Source organism: Gigantopelta aegis, unplaced genomic scaffold (assembly GCF_016097555.1).
Source record: "Gigantopelta aegis isolate Gae_Host unplaced genomic scaffold, Gae_host_genome ctg2714_pilon_pilon, whole genome shotgun sequence".
Classification (NCBI taxonomy): domain Eukaryota; kingdom Metazoa; phylum Mollusca; class Gastropoda; order Neomphalida; family Peltospiridae; genus Gigantopelta; species Gigantopelta aegis.
The window spans coordinates 1-22,352 of NW_024533008.1; the positions used below are offsets into that span (position 1 = coordinate 1).

The 22,352-nt window shown below is 34.2% G+C and overlaps 1 pseudogene; it reads right to left on the bottom strand.

Moving 5' to 3' along the window:
• Positions 1-4,905: 4,905 nt before the first annotated feature.
• LOC121391607 lies at positions 4,906-19,603 on the bottom strand (annotated as a pseudogene).
• Positions 19,604-22,352: the final 2,749 nt, after the last annotated feature.

The window sequence follows — 22,352 nt, forward strand, 5'->3', positions numbered from 1 at the left end:
TTGAGACTTAAACAAAGGTTCAATATATCTGTTTTTTATATCCATGGCCAATAACAGCTTACTGTGTTATCAAGTGTTCCTTCCTATTGTTTTGGAAGGAAATTTACTGAGAAAGATCAACTCATTCAGAATCGTGGACTACAACCTGTAGAACATCCCTCTATATCAAATGATCAACATAATCTAGTTTGATATTACTAATGCATATCTGATAGACATAGATCTATAGTACCATCATTATATACATTAGAATGTGATAATTACACTTGGTAATTATCTTAGTCTGTATAAAGCCATGGACTACATGGAAACCTGTAATGGAAACATATAGCTACAATTAACATTAATTTACAAAGTTAAGGGCAATGCACAGTCTCAGACGCAAATTTTTTATTATTCCACTGGTCCATCAAAAATGTGTCAATATTAACGACCTCTCTTTCCTTCACTGGGCTGAGTTGAACGGATACAAGTACCAAAGCTATGGCACTTTCACTGGTGTAACCTCCCACGGCCGATGTCGTGTACTGTGAACTATTGATCTCTCAAGTTTATACACCCTGGTAAAAACCAGTTTTAAAATAACCAGTTAATCTCGTTAACTGCAGAGGTCTCAATTCTGCGACATACTGGTCATAGCCCTTCATATATAACCAAATGATATGTGAGAATTTCTGTGGTGTGTGTTCATCCACTGGGGCGACTGATTAAGGATGAGGTAGCATAAGCATTCATCACCCATTGTTTGTAATTACTACATCTTATAATCCAAGTTCCTTATTGTTTGATCATTGACAACCTTATTTGTGGGTGACAGACAATCATCATATAAGTATGTGTGACATTACAGGTATATCCATTATTGTGTAATCCTGTGTCTTCTTTTCTTTCATATATACTCCCATACTGGTCTGATTGTCTGTCCATTAGAACATCTGATAATTAATTCTGTTGTTGTTATTGGATCATACTGAGAAGAACACAACATCTTAACATGTTCAGCAGGTCTCTCCCCTCACTTCTCAACAACCCTCCACATGGGATGGTGTGGTCAAATGTAGAGCACATTGTGTCAAAGGAGATTTCTAAGAGAGGCACGATCAATTATGTTTAATATTTGAGAACCAGTCAACTCAGATCATTTTAACACAAAGTACATGTTATTATTATATTATTAATAATGTATTGTTATATTATATAATAAGTATTGTTATATTTATATAATATGTATTGTTATATTATTTATATGTATTGTTTATATTATAGTATATGTATTGTATAATATTATATTATAATGTATTGTTATATTATATTAATATTGTTATATTATAGTTATATGTATTGGTTTATAGATATTATCGATGTCATTGTTATATTATATTATACTGTATTTGTTAATAGCTATTATAGATATTAGTAATTTTTTATAGATCACAGACTTTGTTCTGTTAAAGATCCGCTGAGGCTGAGTAACATAACGTAGTCATGTGACTTGTCCATGTAAACTATATGTTAGTAAAGCGACCTTATCATATAAAATATAATGTAGTCATGTGATTTGTCATATAAACTATAATGCAGTCATGTGACTTGTCCATATAAACTATATTTTTATTATAATGATGATCCATACAGGATATGAAGATACATAAAAAGTGATGTTCCCTCCATTGTCATTACTTGAAGCTGTCGTGCCTTCATTAAGAAAACTTACATTAGACGTGTTATGTACATGTACTTATATTGTATTTACATACATATATTGTACTGTAGTAATGTTATGTGTATTGTATACATGTATTATATTATATTGTATTTTATTTCATACATATTGTATATATGTATTATTGTATTTATTTATACATACATGTATTGTATTACATTGTATTGTGTTATATATAGTACATATATTGTATTATTATTGTATTGCATATATACATATTGTATTATATTATATCACAATACATGTATTATATCATACTACAATACATTAACATGTATTATGTCTATTATAGAGTGGTAATTTAGTGATTGAAGAGAAAAGGAAGAGAGGTTACAATTGAAGTATCATTTTATACACAGTGGTATGGAGGTCTTAGAGAGATGACATTACCACAAGATAATTACAATGTATCTCCAATTAAAGATCATGTACGTCAATTAATATTAATATTATATTATTGTTTGTCTAAAGTCCTTTAATTAATTTAGTAAGTGGTCCCTTTATCATTACAATCTGATAACATCAAGGATCATTGTTATACTATACCATAAAAGTATGGACTCATGGCAGAGAATAATAGATAAATGACATATGGACTATTGGTATTGTTATAAAGAATGAAGGAGCTATGTAAATTATAATAATATAGATTTAAAATAATTTATTAATTATTACAGATCTCTCTCTAATCTAACATTATGGATAACTCCTGCTAGTTATAACAGCACTATAGACAACTTAACTGTCAACTAAAACTATCAACAATGAGGATGTACCTGGAGAACCTCAAGTAAAAGAGTTAAATATCAGAGTCATCTCCCATCTCTGCATTACCAGTTGATTGGAACATAGGGTATTGTTCTCTCTACTTCATTGCCATATTAATACCACTAATGTTACAAGTGGTTGTCATGGCAACATGAAGCAGTATCATAATGATGTCAATTGTTAATCAGTGTAGTGAATTACTGCAATGTTGACTTAACTCCGGATGAATGTCATCCAAAAGAGGGTGTGTCCATTGACAGAGCTTCAAAGATGGAAAATGGTATGTAAAATGAGGGTGTTAAATAAAGGGGTGTGGCCTTTCTCTGTAGGTCATCTGGAAATTGTACTAGATGAGGATGGGAAATGGAAGGACTTAGCTTGTCATTTGGGAAGCAAGACAATAGCAATGGTCAAGACTTCATTTGTATATCATAGCTATGTGCTTTTATATGTAGTTTAGACTATGTTGTCACAAAGACCTTGCTTAGTGCCCTGCCATCATTGTTGAGGTCTTGCCTGCCATTAGAAGTACCCATTATCAGCGATATGCCCTCCCATCATTATCACCAATATTATCAGGATCATCCCCATTACAGGCACAGCTATCTATTGCCATGACAACAAACCGTCCATATTCTATACAGGTAGGCATAGCCTTCAATTGTCAAAGAGGGTGGGGGCTAGGTATGCAAAAGTAGAGATTAAAATAAGTTTCAATTTTGTTCAGGACTGATATTCATTGGCACTCTTCACTGGTTTATTTAAAACACCATTTCCATCAGCCCCCCCCCCCCCCCCCCCCCCCCCCCCCCCTCCCCCCCCCCCCCCCCCCCCCCCCCCCCCCCCCCCCCCCCCCCCCCCCGATTAGAGTTCACACCTTACAAATCTGCTTTAAGAGAAGGTTTAATAACATTACGACAAGAACTAACAGACTAGGAGATTTCAAATAATTAATTAATTATTATTAGGGTAATAATCATAACACTTTATATTAAAAGATTTCAAAAACTAATATTACTACCTACAATAGAAATTATTTGATAATTGCATTGAATCTGATTGCAACAAAGGGGTAGAACTTGATTTACGACCAGACACGCCCTCACAACCACAAGCATTCCCTGAGAATGCAATATTCGATTCAACTTCTCCTAAGGCTTCAACTGGTGTTTAAATATCAAGGCATATTGAAACACTTGATGACATTGTCTGGAATAGTCCTTTAAAACTCCATTACAATCTCCAAGTGTTCCAGACTTTAGTACCTCATGTACTTTTAAGCATGTCTAGATAAATGGGTGAGTCAATTCTATTTTAGTCCCACCTACCTGTACTGATTTATCAGTTAACTGATCAGAAAGTGAGGTTATTAGAGCGATTGCTTGGTCCTGACGACCAGGATGTAACTGGTACATTACTTGAGCAGCTATATATTAATTAGAGTTAATAATTAATAGGGGTTTACTCACCAGCCATGAGATGATTAAGTGAGTGGGAGTGTTTTGCAATAAACTGTTGATTTAGATCATCAGGGGATTTCCCTGATGTTAAACGAGGTAATGTGTCTATATAACAGTTCTCACTGAGCCGGAAAATCAGTGTGGTTTCTTGTTCCACTAAACAGAATTAATGATTAAGTTAATTGTAGGGTTATCCTCGTTGATAAATATTACTTACATAACATGAGATAATGAATGAGGTATACATGTAATTTGAGGATGTCTGGATCAATAGTGAATGGAGCCCTTTTAAGGGACTGTAACATCAACAAATACTTACCTACAAGATAGATATGACAGATAAAATAGAATAGATAAGAATGATAAAATGCAGATAGATAGATAACTCACGTCGACGAGAGTGGATGGCGTAAGCTAGGAGGTGTGTCTTGACATTGTCATGACACATAGTTTGTAAAGGTAATAGAACTTGATGGCCTCTCTGAGAGGATCTTCCACCTTAAGGAAATAATGACTATTATCATAGATTGTATCATTCTAACATTGAGAAGAACTTTGGATCAAATTTTGGTTTATTATCATCACTGGATTTATTACATCATCATCACCTGATTTCCCTTGAGGTTTATTCTCTGTTATCACATGACCAAACATGACATCATAAATGATGTAATGGACCTACCTTTCTCTCGTTCTTGTTCAGCTTTCATTTGAGCTTTAAGCTAATGCCTTTCTTTGTTTACGTTTGATCTTACGCTGTTTTCAGATTCAGAGAGATGACTCACTATTAATGGTGGGGTCAATAATAAGAGGGTGAGATTTAACATACAGTCATTCTCAATAACAGGTTCAATTGTAAGGGGCTTAGCTTTCTTAGCATCTGGGTTGTCATAGAGATATAGATATAACTAGAGGATATACCAACATTAAACCACACCCACTTAATTTATATACCTCAATAGCATCTTGAGCTGACTCATAATATGACTTATGACTTCGTAAATTATCCTCCAATCTCAGAACCCTAATTAGAAAGATATTAGATTATAATTGAGGGCTGGTATAATATTTTACCCAATATAAGGTCTTAATGTCCAACTTTTCTCATACAATAAGTATGAAAATCAAATTGATCTTCAATTATATCATCAAAATGCTAAATAAAAATATTAACAAACCATTCAATTATTTATTCCCTCCATCAGCCTGCCATTTACCTTGTCTATTTCATGGAACTTCACAAGAGACTCTCCATACTGACCTAGTCTCCATAAGCTCGAGCCAGTTCTCTCTGGAACCACATACATTGCATATCATCTAATGTTTGTAATGGAGCCAGTCCCTCCTGTAATAATGACATCATCATTATAAGACTCAACCCATACCACAACACACAAGAACTTGCCCTGGTAAATAGTCCAGCTATTTCAATAGCTCTTTCAGTTTGATTAATTCTTAATAGATATTTTACACATTTACAATTAACAAAACGGTCAGCTGTGTCCATTGTGCGAGCTTCATCCATCCAAACAGCGGCTTCATGAGGATCACCAGCATGCTACAAAGGAGACAAGAATACTGACAATTATGAACAAGAGTACCATTTTGTCTCTTACTTACATAGTATATTCTCTTACCTTGTAAATCTTGCTCTTTAACATGTACAATTCTATATGAGTTTGGTGTGTGTGTAATAGCCTTCTCTATGTAGTCCAATGCTAACTGGTGATGTCCTAACGTGTCCAAAATGTTGAGCTAAGAAAAACCACACCCACAAGATGGCTAGGGTGGTTCTTCTGGATCAGGATCTGAAATGAACACAATAAATATTGATAAATAAGATTATTAAAATACCTTCAGGATGAAATTTTTGACATTGTTCTAATGATCTTTCATAGCCCAATACAGTCTCTCACCAATAACAACTGCCTATAATAGATCAGTTATAAACTAGTTATTAACATATTGACTCCACCCACTTTATCCTTGTCTTTATAGAGACCTTTTAACCCGATAAAAAGAGAGGGGACACCTTTGTGAAGTGGAGGTCGTAAGTACTGGTCTATCATTTGCTGAAATACCGGTCCTGTCACAAAACTAAGAGGTATTTTACGACAGACATGAGAACGTGGGAACTCTTCTTGTAATATTTTGTACAATTGTAATCTCTCTCATCAACATTTGCTAAAGAAATATATAGTAAAGATCATGTGATAGTCATATGACCTACTTAAATTAGACATTGTTCCAATTTCTGATAATACATAGAGTTCTCTGGATTTCTTTGTAGCAGTTCTCGATATAATAACTCATCTTCTCCTACCTTGTTATCAGCCAATAAATAATCACCTAGGCAACCACAATAACCACCACCCACTAACACATCTTAAATACCTTTAGTTTCAGCATAACTGAGAGAATCAGATATGTAAGTCTTAAATTCTTCAAAAAAAATGTTTTCAGTCCCTCATGGCCCTTACCACTCTCCATATATAGCAACACCTCCATATCAATATCATCTCACTAAACTCGTAATCTGGGAGTTCCTAATGACAACAATGGAGGACTAAATTTAATGGGTGTGGTCTCAAGGAACTTACCTGTGGTTTAGATTGGGTCTTACGATATTCTCCCATTACTTTGAGAGCCATAACATAATCCTTTACAAGTGATATGAGGGGCATATCCCCATCCATGAGGATCGTTGAGCTGGACGCACTTTTAACAATTGATAACGAGTATCCTAACAGGGTGGAGCTATAACTAGATAGAGTATGATAAAGAACTTACACAAAATCCTTCTAAATCTCTCATTTGAACTTGAAGTAAAGAAAGATCACGTAATATCTGTACATTCTCCTGTAAAATAATAGATAGCAATATGACAAATGTACCCCTTAATAAAAGTAACTAATTAATTACCTTATCAAGACTAGTACCCCTTAATGAATTAGTTAATTTACCTTATCATGTTTAAGTGCATTACGATAACATTTAATAGCCTCTATCGTATTTCTTATCTGACCTCTGAATAAACCATACACATGCCAACCTGTTTATATCATTAATTAAGGTCTATTGAACAATGACTAATAGGTGGAGGTTGTGGTCTGTTGCTAGGATACACACATGACTTTTGATGTCATTTTTTAATCCTCTGCGGACATTTTCATAGGCCTCTTCTTTACGTCCTAAGCAGTTTAAAATTAAACCCCTTCATGGCTAAGGTCTCTGTGGAACAAAAAGGTTAAAATTGAAGTATGGTCTCTTCAAAACATTACCTCTCATGATCGGAAAACTTTGGATTTGATAAGATCTGTTTAGAGAACTTCAGTCCATTTTTATACTGCTTACACTCATAACACCTCTAGTGGGAGGAGTCAATATGATTATATAATTTTATTGTTCTTCTTTTCATGTCTTACCACAATCTTTTTAAAGATGCCACTTTCTTTATGAGGTAACTTCTGATTGTTTACTGGCCATAACTCGCTGTGTCCCGCACGTGGGAGAAGCAGTCACGTGACTATAGAGATCTAAACCAGACACAGTTTTACGGATAGATATACAATATTATGCGGATTCAGTATTCTGAAAGTTAAAGTCCGTACTCTTACCGTATACTTTATATTTACACGTTTATATAAAATGGCTGTTCCGGTGGAGCATCACCATTTGGTGAAAAAAATGCTAAGGAGGGGTAAATAATAATGGACGTCATCTTTATATTCCCTCTCTCATTTTTAGCCACCATCAATTGATTGGGACACTGTCGATTGGAGTAAATTCAGTCCTGAAGAGCGACATAGGTAATAATTAATGGCCACACCTCCAACCACTCTCCCTTTTTGATTTACTAGAATGCGTCATCGGATGGTGGATGAAAAGCATCGTGGTCATGATTTGATGCATGCTGAAATGATACTTATATTATTTGCATCTATTGGAATAGCACAAGTACTTTTATTTCTATGGAGATTCAAGCATCGTAATCATATCAGGTGCATATCATGTGACTCTCATGCGACTTGTTATGTGATCATGTGTTTTTTCCTTTAGGCTATTACCTTATTTGGTATGTGGACCATACCTAGTTTTATTTCATGGAGAATGGGGTTTTGGCGTATGTTAATTGTGTGGGCGTTCTTCTCTGTTATCACATTGTTTGTTATGTTCAAAGCAAACAAGGAAGAAGCTACATGTTAATACACCCAGGTATGTATCCATTCATCCTAGGTATGTGTATCTATTTCTTAAGTCATGCATCTATTTTCTTATTTTGATATGTCCATATCCTATCCATGGATCCATATGTAAATTCATGTGTTCCTTTTCCTAATCCATGGACCATTTTTTATTTAAGCTTCCATTTTAGGATAGTCCTATCGATGGTTTCTCATGATATATCAAGTCAGTTATGTATTAGGGATATTAGGGTATATTGTACTGCTTGTTGTGTTCTCTGGACTTGGGTTACTTCTTCCAGCTAATCCTGATGTTATATTAGAGTTTGGGTGTAGTTCTTATATTTTATGGAGTATATTATGGAGTGTTGGGGAGAGATTGTGCTGAAGTGTGTGTGGATTATATGGCAGCTGCTATGACAGTATGGAGTACATGTAATTATGATTGTATGGAGTACATGTAATTATGATTGTATGGAGTACATGTAATTATGATTGTATTGAGTACATGTAATTATGATTGTATGGAGTACATATAATTATGATTGTATGGAGTACATGTAATTATGATTGTATGGAGTACATGTAATTATGATTATATGGAGTAGCATGTAATTATGATTGTATGGAGTACATTAATTATGATTGTATGGAGTACATATAATAATGATGTATTATTATGATTGTATGGAGTACATGTAATTATGATTGTATGGAGTACATGTAATTATGATTATATAGGTACATATAATTATGATATATTTTATTGTATGATACATTTAAATTAATTGTATGTCTTAGCTAATTTTAATAGATTTCTCAGCATTTAAAAATGAATATCAAATTTACCAACAAGCCTCTATGAATACAATGATTTTTATAAATAGTTGGTTTATAAAAATATGTCACATGACATACACATGATTACTTGTTGTTTTTATTATTTTTATAGTATACAACAAGTGGCCAGTCATTGCCTAAAGTTGAATTATCTGGTAATATGTGTGCAGTGTGTGGTCAGAGAATTATCTTACCATCTGACAAAGATGATAACAATACTGGATCTGCTAAAAACTGAACGGACTTATAGATTAACTTGTGGTCCTCTGTATCCTAATGTAGTGTAATATATGTGGGTGTGGTTTTTAGTATTTTTCTTGACAACCATCTCCTTAGTTTTCATGAATTTTGTATTCGTGGGTGGTGTATTGTTGGGAGAAACAAACTTGTCCGTATTGTCAGAGAAAGTTGACTAAAGAGACTATTTAAGAACCCGTATCCTCAAATTAACTAATATTACTCCTTAATTATTAAATAATAATTATCCTTAACAATTTATTTTACAGGTGGCAGAAACCTCATTATTGTTTGGACAAATGTTAGACTTTTTAAGATATTGTGTTGTTTGGTTACCAGTAATTTTAACAGTAGTTCAAGTAATTTATTTATATATTTCATCTTGAATAGTAATAATTATTTTCAGTTAATAATCTATAAATAGAATTCTATTTTGAGAAATGATGTAATCTAAAAAGCAACCACCCACGTAGCTTAAATTTAATTTGTTGCATTGAGTGGGAGGAGCTCGTTTGTTGACAATGTCTAAGAGGGAAACTCCAACGACAGAGATCTGCTAGTTTAGAGTCTCCTCGAGTGTAGTCCTTCACTTCCTGTCTCGTGTTATAAATATATCCTTCAACACTAGATCTTCTAGATCAGGTCTACATGTCAATAAAAGTCACTTTCCAGAGATTGAAATTACTGAGCACTTACAAAGACTACTCCAGCTGTTGCAGGTAGAGTTTATTTAAAGGAATCTTATATTAACTAAATCTATTTCATTTAGATACTTCTCCTCGTCATTCATTACCATCAGTAAATGTCTCAAATCAATTGAAATATCAAATCAATTGAAACTGAAATCTCATAAACACACCAAAGTAAGAAATATCATTATGTTAGAATCAATTCTATTAGTCTCTCCCTGTCTCCTCTCTCTCTCTGCTGTCTCTCTCTCTCTCTCTCTCTCTCTCTCTCTCTCCTCTCTCTCTGTCTCTCTCTCTCTCTCTCTCTCCCTCCCTCTCTGTCTGTCTCTCTCTCTCAGAATCTCTCTACTCATAGTTTAGATAGAAGTCATATTCATCATTCAATATATGGCAGTAGATAATATTAGTCATTATAATGAAGACTTCAGTGATGAAACTTCATTATCAAAGTTCATATTAATCTTAGTCAATATCGTCTGGGTATACCCTATAATATATGCTCATTAGAGAGCATTGGTATTATCCCCAACAGGTACTGACCCTATATTATATTATATAATTACATTTATTATACAGATATTCTGTAACTGGGTCTTCTAGTTTGTTTCGTCGACAGTCAAAAGGTGCTAATAAACATTCATTGCCAGTTATAATTAGAGGGGTTATCCCGCCTCTCCACTGCACTGACAGAACAATTTAAACCTGGTACTTTATTATTATATAATAATTATTTAATTAGCCACACCCATTTTAGGTGACGAGATTATTCAAGTCAATGGACAACCAGTTACTATGGGCAATATTGAGGAAATAATAGCACAACTGTCAAAAGAGGTAGCCCCTAATAATTAGTACTTATTGCAGTCAAATTGTAGGTTATATTTTGATGTTAACAAATACTTATCACACATATCTCCGACCCATGCCTGCTCCCCTCCCACCACGTGATATCAGTTCACCTTCTCCTTCTCCATCTCGTTTCACACCTCCTCTGCCCCCTCCCCTATTACTTTACCTCACATTAGATACCAAGGAGGAAGACCCTCCTGAAAAAGTAAGAAATTAACATTAATTAAATACTAATTATCAATTAATTAATATTAATTATTATGGGGACACTTTAGGATTTATTTATACTCACCCTCGAATAAAAGAGGTCCCTATTCTAGACAAACTAATTCAACTCCGTGGTGTGTTCCTCACATTAAGTGATCTCGTGTATACTTTCTCAATGTCTCATTATACAAAGTATGTGTAGCTTTAATGGGTGTGGCTTCATATCTCTGTCTGTCTATCCTAGCTATTCCATTGTTGTAGATGGTCAGTTATTTCATACAGCTGGTCATCTGATAGGGAAAACAATTATTAGTAGTAACTCTATTAAGTTCAAGGTACATACAAACTAATACACTATGTTATATTATATTGTATTATATTACATATTTATATTATATTATTATGTTATATTATATTGTATTATATTATTATAGTATATTATATTATACTTTATATTATACTATGTTATATTATGTATGTATATTATATTATAATGTAATGTATGTGCAATGTGTTTAAGTGCGAAGTTTACTTAAGAATATTTAAATTGTTTTACTGCTGTTGTTTTGGAAGTTTATAAGGTTTGTAGTCATTCTTTGTTGCTATGGTTACTCTCTCTTATCAGTGCATTTAAAGATGAAAATGGCAGTACTTTAGACAGTGTGTTTAGACTCATTGCTCATGTCTCCTTGCTATCACCAGACTCATTTCTCCCTTTAATGTTAAAACAACTTCCTATCTCTGTTAAAACTATGGAAGTATATATATCATTAGTGTGAACTGGTTGTCATGACAACAACAATAGGCTCAGTTAAGCTATCACCTCAATCATGCTTGATGCAGCTAGTTATCGGTACAGGTTTTGTCTCTCCTCTCTCCGCTTGGCTCTTGTCTCTTTTATAAGGGCTATCTTGTATGTCATCATCTCTCCGATAATCTCTTACAGGGAGTCCTCTTATTGTCTCATTGTCATCAACTACTGGAGTTAACATCTGATGACCGTTCTCAGAATTAACAATACTGTGGAAACAAATTATTTTCCAAATTATGAGAAATTATTTGTTTTTAATTATGGGGATGGTTAAGTGCTTAATTAGAGGGTGTGGCTAATGATTATCATCAAATACACAGGAACATTACTTTACTTTGTCTTGTGACTCAAGTTACTAGTGATAACGATCAGTTACCAGATGATCGCTGTAAGAAAAATGCACGAGCTGTTCTAGAGGAGTCCAAGCTAGTGGTCTCTTATCTGAATGTGAGAGAAGGTAAATTAATGCTAATTGTTACCATCACCATGGCAACCTTTAGAATCTCATTGAAACTACCAGCATTAACATCAGCAGATATTCTGTTAGCTTCTAAAATTAACATCATCATTAACTAGTAAAAATCGTATGACACGTAGCAGTACAGGGATAATATACTCTATCAGTACTAGTAAGTTAACCCACACCCATAAACCCAGCCCATCATTACTGACACCATACAGTTGCCAGTGGTGGTTCCTTATCAGATTCAACACAGAACCTAGTGCTCTTTCCCTTGTGTTGAAAAAGTCATCAAGCAACTTTTTAGATCATTTAGATTACGACGACATAAGAACAAGTCTGCACAATCGACAGCTGATACTAGAACAGTGTGTTACCATCGGCAACAAGAGAGGCATACTTGTAAGAGCTATAAGTGATATTGTTATTAACTTCATATAACATAGATTGGACAGCTGGTATGGAGAATCACCCTACTGCACTATATCTTGTTACAAAGTGGGCGTGGCATATCTCTTATCACCGGTGAGAGTCATATGAGAGAACAGCCAGTTCATAGTCATTTATTAAATGTTTTTAAAAGACACAGCAAGTTATCTTCATAATATTTTACATCAAAAAAAACATGAGGCAGACATTGATTGGGAAGATGAAAAAATCACAATGAAGATACAGAGGTATAGTAGGGTCATTACTATTGGTGTGGTTTGTATCTGTATTAGACACGTCCAGATAATAACCATTCTCAGTTTGTGGCAGTCCCATAATCGAACATGGTGTATTATTGTCATGTACAACACTGACCACACCCACTGATGGTTTAAGAACATCAGGTCGACTAAAAACTCCACCAATTCTCTGATTATTGGTGATAGGGTAAAACAAGTACCTGATAATTACTATGATGTCATTATTACATCATATGGAGATTATTTGAGAAGGAAAAAGAGAATTATATGTTTGTTATCAAGAGAACATGTCACACAACTAGTGGAGAAATGGCTTTTATTAAATGTTATTTGGCGCAACAATATGACAATAATAATAACAACACATTAATTAAATTAATTTATCATGTTTTTAAAAACAACTATTTACATAATAATATGTTTTAGTGTTATATTTTTTAGTTCATATATTACATGAAAAATGATGAGACTATAATAGCACAGGATTAGATCATGTGCTAGTCACATGACAGAATGGTGATATCATGTGACCATTTTTTTGTTTAGAAAGATACCACAAAACAATAAAAAAACGAAAAATAAACAGTTTCTGGGACCCTATCAGATGCTCTAGCGTTTGATATCTCCTCTAGTCCATGTCCTCCGGTAATGACGACTTTGACGATGACCTTGAGGTAGTACAAATAGGGTACTCACTCTATCACCATGACCTCTTGATAAGACATGAAGGGGGTGTGGTTTTATCAGGAGAAAAGGAGAGAGGTAGAGAGAAATGAGGACGCCACACTCGTGCCAATCAGTATCATGTTACCAGCTGTTTGTCATACTTGTAATACAAAGGTGTGTGCATTTTGTGTTGTGTGATAATGGAATCATAGTCTGCAAAAGGGAGAAAAAGAGCATAATTAGAAATCATAACATTATTACAGTCGTACATTTCAAAGATGCCATGACGCTAGTTGTACAATCCACTGACATCACTGTTTCCATAGCAACATTGTTCCATGAGCATTTGTATTGTTAATGATCTTTGTAGACTCATGAAAATATAATTATTCAAACACAACAAGATCACTAATTTGTTGAGATAACGAGAGGAGCTCCTATAATAGAGACCTCATTATTAGCAGGTGGAGCTAATAGCTACTTACCTTATGAGATAGCTCTGTATCTATACTGATTACAACGTTGCCCGTAGCAACCAATTTGTATTGTTGTTTACTCTTTAATGCTTGAATAGAAGAGGACGATATGGACAGATAACTTCTGGTCGAGTTATATCTGTATGGATATATAGATAGATGGATGGATAGATAGATGGATGGATAGATGGATGGATGGATAGATTGAGAAGTACCTTGTTTTAAAATTAAAAATGGCCAGTTTTTCCGTTAGCAAGCCCCGCCCACACTCTTTCATAATCTGCTGTTAAACAAAGTACACTTGACTGGGACGTCAACAACCTTAATGAACTCGCTACATGAAGAGATGACACACCCACTTTAATATATCTATTTATTCCTTCTTCAGAGCCTAACCATAACCATTGGATTACCCTCAGGAATGGGTGGAGTCAAGTCACTAGTCCATTGTTTCTCTTCGTTGACAGGTGGGTGTGGCAATATATATGGTGATGTTGTCTGGACATTTAAGTGAGATGTCGGTGGAGCTGAACAAGAACGAGGATCGAGGGGTGTGTCAGATGGGAGAGCTTTGAACTGGATCTGCAGAAGTTTGAGGACTATATGGAAAAAAAGAATCATCTATTTCAGCAGGACTGTCGGAAGAAGTGGGAGCTACCCTCGCTACATGATCATAACATCTGTTGGGACTAAATGGATACACAATATAAGAAATGGACAGATAGTTAAGACAAATGGATACATACCTGTTGTATGTACAGGTTTGTATGATGTTCCACACAAACAGAACACCAAAGACGAGAGCTAGAGAGAGGGAGAGTAGTCAACAAGGTGAGGACGTCTATCCTTTTAAATGAGAACGAGTATTCAATATACCAATATTGCCACGCCCACACATATCATTATACATACAAATATTTGATTTTTAGAATTCAAAGGAGCAGAGACTGATGAGAGCTAAGAGAGAGCGAGAGAAGAGAGGCAGAGAGAGAGAGAGAAGGCAGAGAGAGAGCAAGAGAGAGAAGAGAGAGAGAGAGAGAGAGAGTCACTAATAATTGAGAAAAAAATTACAAAGGTTTCCCAACTAAACCAATAACGCTGTATATACACTAATTAACCACATCAACTAAAACATTAATATCAATAATGTCTTCCCTTTATACTTCACAGGATAATGTCTAGACACGTACATTGTTTTTCACTAATACATGATATCATCAAAACATCCCTCCCCGTTGATATACCTGTGATCCTACTCTGCATGGAGGAAGAGGAACATGCCAGAGAAAATCGAGGTACATAACTTTGAGATGATAGACTTGAATTACGTTGTAAAACTTTTTATGAGACTTGTTAGTCTCGTTATGTTTTTGTTGTCCTGCGAAACGATAGTTGAGCATTTCGTAAGACTTGTTCCCATTCTTGGCGATCTTTTTGTGATGAGAAAAACTATACAATACTTGTTTTGGAGGGAACTAGAGAGAGAGAGAGAGAGGACATTTACACTTGTAGACATCTCATATTACCTGTCCTGTGACATCAAGTCAACTCGAGCTGTATCGTGAGGTATATTTTCCATTTCATGACGTTTTTTAGACATTGTACTTCTGACATTACTCAATACATCCTGTAATGTATTGTCCAGATCATAAGGTGGCCAATGAAGAGTGGAACACGATGAGATCATTTCAAGTATGATAGCTTCTTCTCTTGTGTAAAATTGTGTAGAGTTTTTTCTCTAATGTATTGTAATTCTTCGTTCCATAAGTAAGCTATAAATGGATGAATAGATGAATGAATGGATGGATAGATAATACCTTGACCCGTGGTAACAGAAAGAGAGGACAATGGGGTGCTCCATTTTATATGATATTTTAATGTATCATTTTGAATTGAATTCACATTCCTATGTATTAATTAAAACACTCATGAATAATTAATGAGTATTTTACATTAGAGATCCTTTTACGAAAACCAGCACTACGTCTCCTTGTTGATGCAAAAAACATACTAACAGATCTGTGAATATTCATTAATAATCGATCCTTTTTGTGGGCAGTCCCCTTTCTAATTACAATTAATTAATTTAATTAATTAATTTAATTATTAACTCACAATTTCTGTTATTACTATCACAACGTAATAATGAGCTTGTTTTTCTGTTAATATCTACATAGTGATGACGTCATATTACATATAAGGCCACACCCACTTACTTCGCTAGACCATCAAACTGTACTTAACAGTTCTTTGTGTAATTGGAGACGTCCCGACTCTCTTTCTGATTCATTAATTTGACTAGCTAATCTTGACAGCTCTTCCTAATGGATGAATGGATTGAAATGGAATGGATAGATAGATGAATGGAATGGATGAGATGAATGGGAATTGGATGGAAATGAATAAAAATGGACATATACTAACAGAGCATGTTGTAATGCTACATATCTGGATGATTACAATAAGTATGTTTCAGTAAATCTTTAACAAACAATAGATAGGTGGAATTCTTTGAACTGGTTTGATCAGTAGATCCTCTAATGTTAGCTTGCCATGTTTTCACGAGAGCGTTCCTATAATATTCATAAACAATATAATTTAGACCCTCTACAAGACTCACCCAGTTGGTAAATTTAGGATGCCTTAATTATCAGTAAACACTGTTCTCACCACACTTGTAATAACAAACAGATACTAATATAGAGGATACTTACCACAGAGGAGACTTAACAGTACTTACTTAGAACACACCAGGTCCACTGATAAATACACTATAGTAAGTACCTGATGTTAACTAGTCTAGAGCTTACTAAGGTAGCTATTTAGGTCACTGTGTAAGTTATTGATGTTTTACTAGTCTAGAGCTTACTAATGGTAGTTATCCTAGGTCACTGTGATAAGTACTGATGTTACTAGTCTAGAGCTTACTAATGGTAGTTATCTAGGTCACTGTGATAAGTACTGATGTTTACTAGTCTAGAGCTTACTAATGTAGTTATCCTAGGTTACTGTGATAAGTACTGATGTTTACTAGTCTAGACTTATAATGGTAACTAGAGTTTACAAAGATATATATTTACTATCTACTGATTACAAGTTACTGCAAATATAACAAATACATTATCTATATTAGTATGTATTTGTTTATGTAGTTGGGGCATTCCCTGTCATCATAATGAAATGAAATTGTTATAACAATTACCTCTAATAACTTGGCTACTTTGACTTTGTGTGCTTGACAGATTCTATTGCAGAACGAGCTTGTGAATAGTGTTGTATAAAACGATTGTATAGGTCAATGAATTGATGTTGGGAGAAACTAGAATATAGAAAAATCCATATATGAAAAAATGGATCCATATTGATATGAAATGGATGAATGAATAATATAATGGATGACTAAGTAACTAATTTAATAAGTCCATTGTGTATAAAATGGATGAACAGTTGATGTATAAAAACAAACTACATATGATGGACAGATATTCTGTTGTAATGGACAGTTGCTACTTCATAATAATGGATGCATATTGTACTCCAATGGACAGCTACTTCATCATAATAGACATATACTCACAGTTTTTCCACAAAGACATCTCCAATCTCTTGTTCTTGATTGCCAATCTTCTGTTCTTTCTAAAACAAGTTTTCCAAACTTGTTATGTTGATAAACAAGATGAGGTAAAACTTGAAATACTTGTTGAACAGAACTGGTTATCATCTAAAACCAATTGTCCAAGGAGATCAGAATAACCCTATCGTTATATAATAGTAATTAAAAGATATTTAAAAAATGTAACATTAGAACAAAAAAGGAGTTAGTTGGAGAGTAATGAACATTAGAAGTAGAGCTATCAAGTAACATAATAAAGGAGGATACAACCTCCCACTATTTTGTACATAATATTAGTGTCTAAAACAAATCAGTTCAATTGTTACTCATACCATATAAGGTAATACCATATAAAATGAACAATTTATATATATATATATATAATTCTAATATTGACATTAGATCATTAGTGTAATATCCTTTATCATATGTACTTGTATTTGTGTACATGATATAGCTTCCAATATTCTAATGTGACTGACATATCTAGTGTTTCATTACAGGTGGTTGTGAGTGCAGGTGGGATAAAAAGTACCTTAATAAGACTCTGCAGTGAAAGGATATATGACTGTTCTGTTTCTAATAGAAACCTGACAATGTGCTCTCTCATGACCATCTAAAGATAATGGTGGGCAGATGAGGAAAGAGAAAGAGAGTACAGAGAGAAATGTTGTGTAACAAAGAGCTGTCCACATTGCGTGTTAGCTTCCCTTTAGACAATACAATATTAGTGAGTCTGTTACCACTATTATTATTATATTATTACATTGTATTCTCAATATAATTCTTTTCCTATTATTTTGATACCACAAATTACTTGTTATTAATTGTAATGTCTTTCCACAATTTAATATTTCAATACTCAATCTCAGTTGTTATCAAGTCCCATGTCATTCTCAATCTCATACTTACCGATTCTTGGAATGAGTCCGTTGAACAACAGAATGAGTATTATAGCGAGTGTTGAATGATTGAGATCTTAGAGCTAGCCGTCCCCCAATATTTTCTTACTAAAACCAATCTGGACTTACCAGGGACATCTTTTTTGTGAAGATAGTCGGAAACTATTAAGTCTGAATCAAAAAGGCAAACTTGAACTACGAGTTAAACTGGTTTAGGAACCAGTTCACAGTGTGGAGACACAGATTTCCATCCACCTGCTTCCTTATCAGTCGGTGTTAATAGCGGCAAAGATCCTATATCCTCACCAATGAGAAGGTCAGCTTGTAAAGTATCCGAACTTCCTTGATGAGATGATAGTGCTGATGTTGATGGAGATGACGTTGGTACAGGAGAATTATTACGTATAACATCTTCAATATCCATTGGCTAGTTGGTCTTTTAACTTTCTTGACATCACAGGAGAACACAAGATGGCACGAGGAAGTGACTTTGTTTTACGAAACAATGGCTGCATTTCTGTCCTCACTTGTCTCATTGATCTCACCAGACAACTCATGACAAGAACCATATTGATTGGTGTAGTGGTCTAGGATCATCGTATCCATTAATAGAATCTGTATGGTCCAATTGGAAACCAGTATACCTTGTAATTCCAGTGATGGTGAGGTTTAAGTTGTAGGTCTAAAGATGGTTGTGGCTTTACAGACAATTTTTGCTTAGAAGGATCAGTGTCACTTCTCTGTCTCTGCTGTCCTACTAACAGAGGACTAGGGGGCAGTTACCTGGTGAGAAAACAACTTCCAATCCAGCATTACTATCTCTCCTCTCTTACTAGCAGAACGACCTCTCAAAGATCCAAACAAACCATTAGTTTTCTTTTTAGTTTTTATCACTAAATTTACTAGAGATATTTTCAATCCAGGAGGACGATGGTGTAGTCTCATTGACGGGCTTGATGTGGGAGAAGTCTTCGTTTTCCAGGCCATACTGCCAGGACACTGATCTTCTTGTCTCGTATCACTGTACATCGTGATAGGAAAAATATCATTAGATATCTGGGTGGTCTGTACTGTCAATGTTGTTAACATTAAAAACCTTTTTACAAGAATTGTTAACAAGTAGTTGTGAACAGTGCAGGGGAGGGCTCTATATCGTCTACAATACAGCTCAACTGTGAAACAGCTCCACAGGAAGATTGATGTTTCAACGCTCGCTTTTTCCTACTGAAAACACTGCTCACGTCATTAAAAGTATTGCTTCTCCTGACGATTGCTTTCTTTTCGCTGACCGAACTGCATAGCTAGCAGTGTTTGGTGATGTAGGAGCTATCAGCATAGCAACTATTAGTGATGTCTACTAAAAACTTATGTTTACAGATAATACTGCTGTATAATTTTAAATACTACGAAATGGACCACATGTGCAGAAATTGTAACTATATAACAGAGTATTTTATAATTGTATTCATAGCTCATATGGTCCAACCCATTCTTGTCGTAAAGGAGATGAAGACAACACTATTGCTGTTTCTTTTCCTGTTCAGCTGTTATTTTAGTTAGTGGTAATCCTGATAAACCGAATAATTGGATTTGTTATACTACAGCAGGAGGTAAGGAAATCTCTTAATACTACTACTAACAAAACTTTCAGAATTATATCAACACAAACTTCTTGTATTATAACTTAAGTTGTATCAGTACTCTTATTTCAGTGTACTAAATATATCTTTATATTACTATCTTATTTAAATTAATGTATTTATTTCAAAGCCCTAAACACAACTGGAGGGAATATTGACAAGGACAAATGTGGTGCGACATGTTAGTCACATTCCAAACAGTGGGTAGGATATATTGGTGCTGTTATTGCTGTGTTAGTTTTTTTTTTTTTTTTTTTTTTTTTTTTTTTTTTTTTTTTTTTTTTTTTGGTAGTAACTTCATACCAGTTAAAAAATATAATACTGGTGATGGAATGTTCTTTCAATGGATATTATGTATTGGTATATGGTTGGTCGGTCTATAGTCAACTTAATACGTTACCAACCACCATTTTATATGCCTTTGTTATTTGGTGGTGTGCTATGGACCACTGGTATGTTCAGTTTGTTTACTATTATTGTGTGATATTTGGTTACCAAGGTAACATCATGGTTGTACCCATAATTAAAATGATTGGGATGACTATGGGTCTGACTTTATGGGGCGTGACCAACTTGTTAGCAGGTTGGATTGACCGGACGGTAAAGAAACTTGTTTACTGAAAATAATATTTTAGTTATTGTTATTAGATTTATTTTAAAACAAGATTTGAGTTGTGAAGGTCTTAACTATGGAGGAATAGCCACTATTTTAATAAGGTACATTATATTACATATACTGGGTATTACATTAGCTGTGTCTGGTTAATACAATCATTTTAATAAACATTTCTCTTCTTTAGTACAACTATTTTAGCATTTGTTAAAAGGAAGGAAAAGTTGTTGAGGGGGACTTACCACCTCTCTCTGAAAAGACACCACTATAAACTCTGAAAAATCAAACAATTCTTTAGCAGGATCACTGACTGATAAACTGGTATGTCTTTTTAAGATTTTAAAGTTACCTCTTCCCCCCCCCCTCTCTCTCTCTCTAGTTACAAGGTCAATCAATTACTAAAAGTAATGGAGCTCAACAAAAGATAAACATTTGGTTCACGTAGTACTAGTCCTTTATCAGATGATGAGGACTTGGATTACTCATGGGTGGACCAACTTGGAAAATGGCCACGTAGAATAATGTAAGTAACAAATCATGTGACCATCACATGATCTCATTGTCTTTATAGTGGATTTGGACTGTCATTAGGAATTGGATTTTGTTTGGTTTCCAATTTATTGGAGTTGAATATATGAGATTATGTAATGATGACACACACTCGTGTAATGGTGAGTAATAATGTTATAATGGACTTAAAACTCCACCCCCTTTATAGAAATGGACTATGTATTTGGACCAATTTACTGGTATCCTAGTAACCAGTACAATATGGTTTATATTATATTGTGTATGGAAGAGGAACAAACCTAAAGTATATCCTGAAGTTATCTTGCCTGCTCTGGCTAGTGGGATCATTGGGGTATTGCAATGGGTAAGGATACGTCACATGACCCTTTGATTTTGTCACATGACTCCTTTTTTAGTGGGATGGTTTTCTGCTAATCAACATCTTTCATTGGCTGTTAGTTTCCAATAGTGACAGCTGTAAGTAAAGACACTCATTAACTGATCATGTGATCTTTGTTACCATAGGGACCAGGTTTTGTTAGTCATCCTGGGGTATCTGGTATATAGAGAGATCAAAGTTAGTATAATTATTATAACATTATATTATAATATTACTATTATTATTAGGGGTGGAGAAATATTGTATATTCTTTGTTGCCTTACTATATCACTGAGTGCATAGTAGTAATGGTTGGACTATCAAGTTGTACAATACATTGTTAATATTGGTAATATCTCTGAACTAAATAGTTTAAATTATTTGTATTATTTTACTGGACTCTAAAATAGAACTATTTATAATATTTGAGTCATGTTAATAATATTAGTATTTTTGATACGAACTTCATAATTATTTCAATATCAAGTTATAGAGGGAGTGTCCCAGTGTATCTCTTTCAACACAAGAGTCTAATTAAAGAGCAAGGAGGTCTATAATCCTCTCTGTATCAAGTAGTTTATCTGATGTTGTTCACAAGTAGTACAATCCTTTTATTTATAGTGTAGCTATAATAAA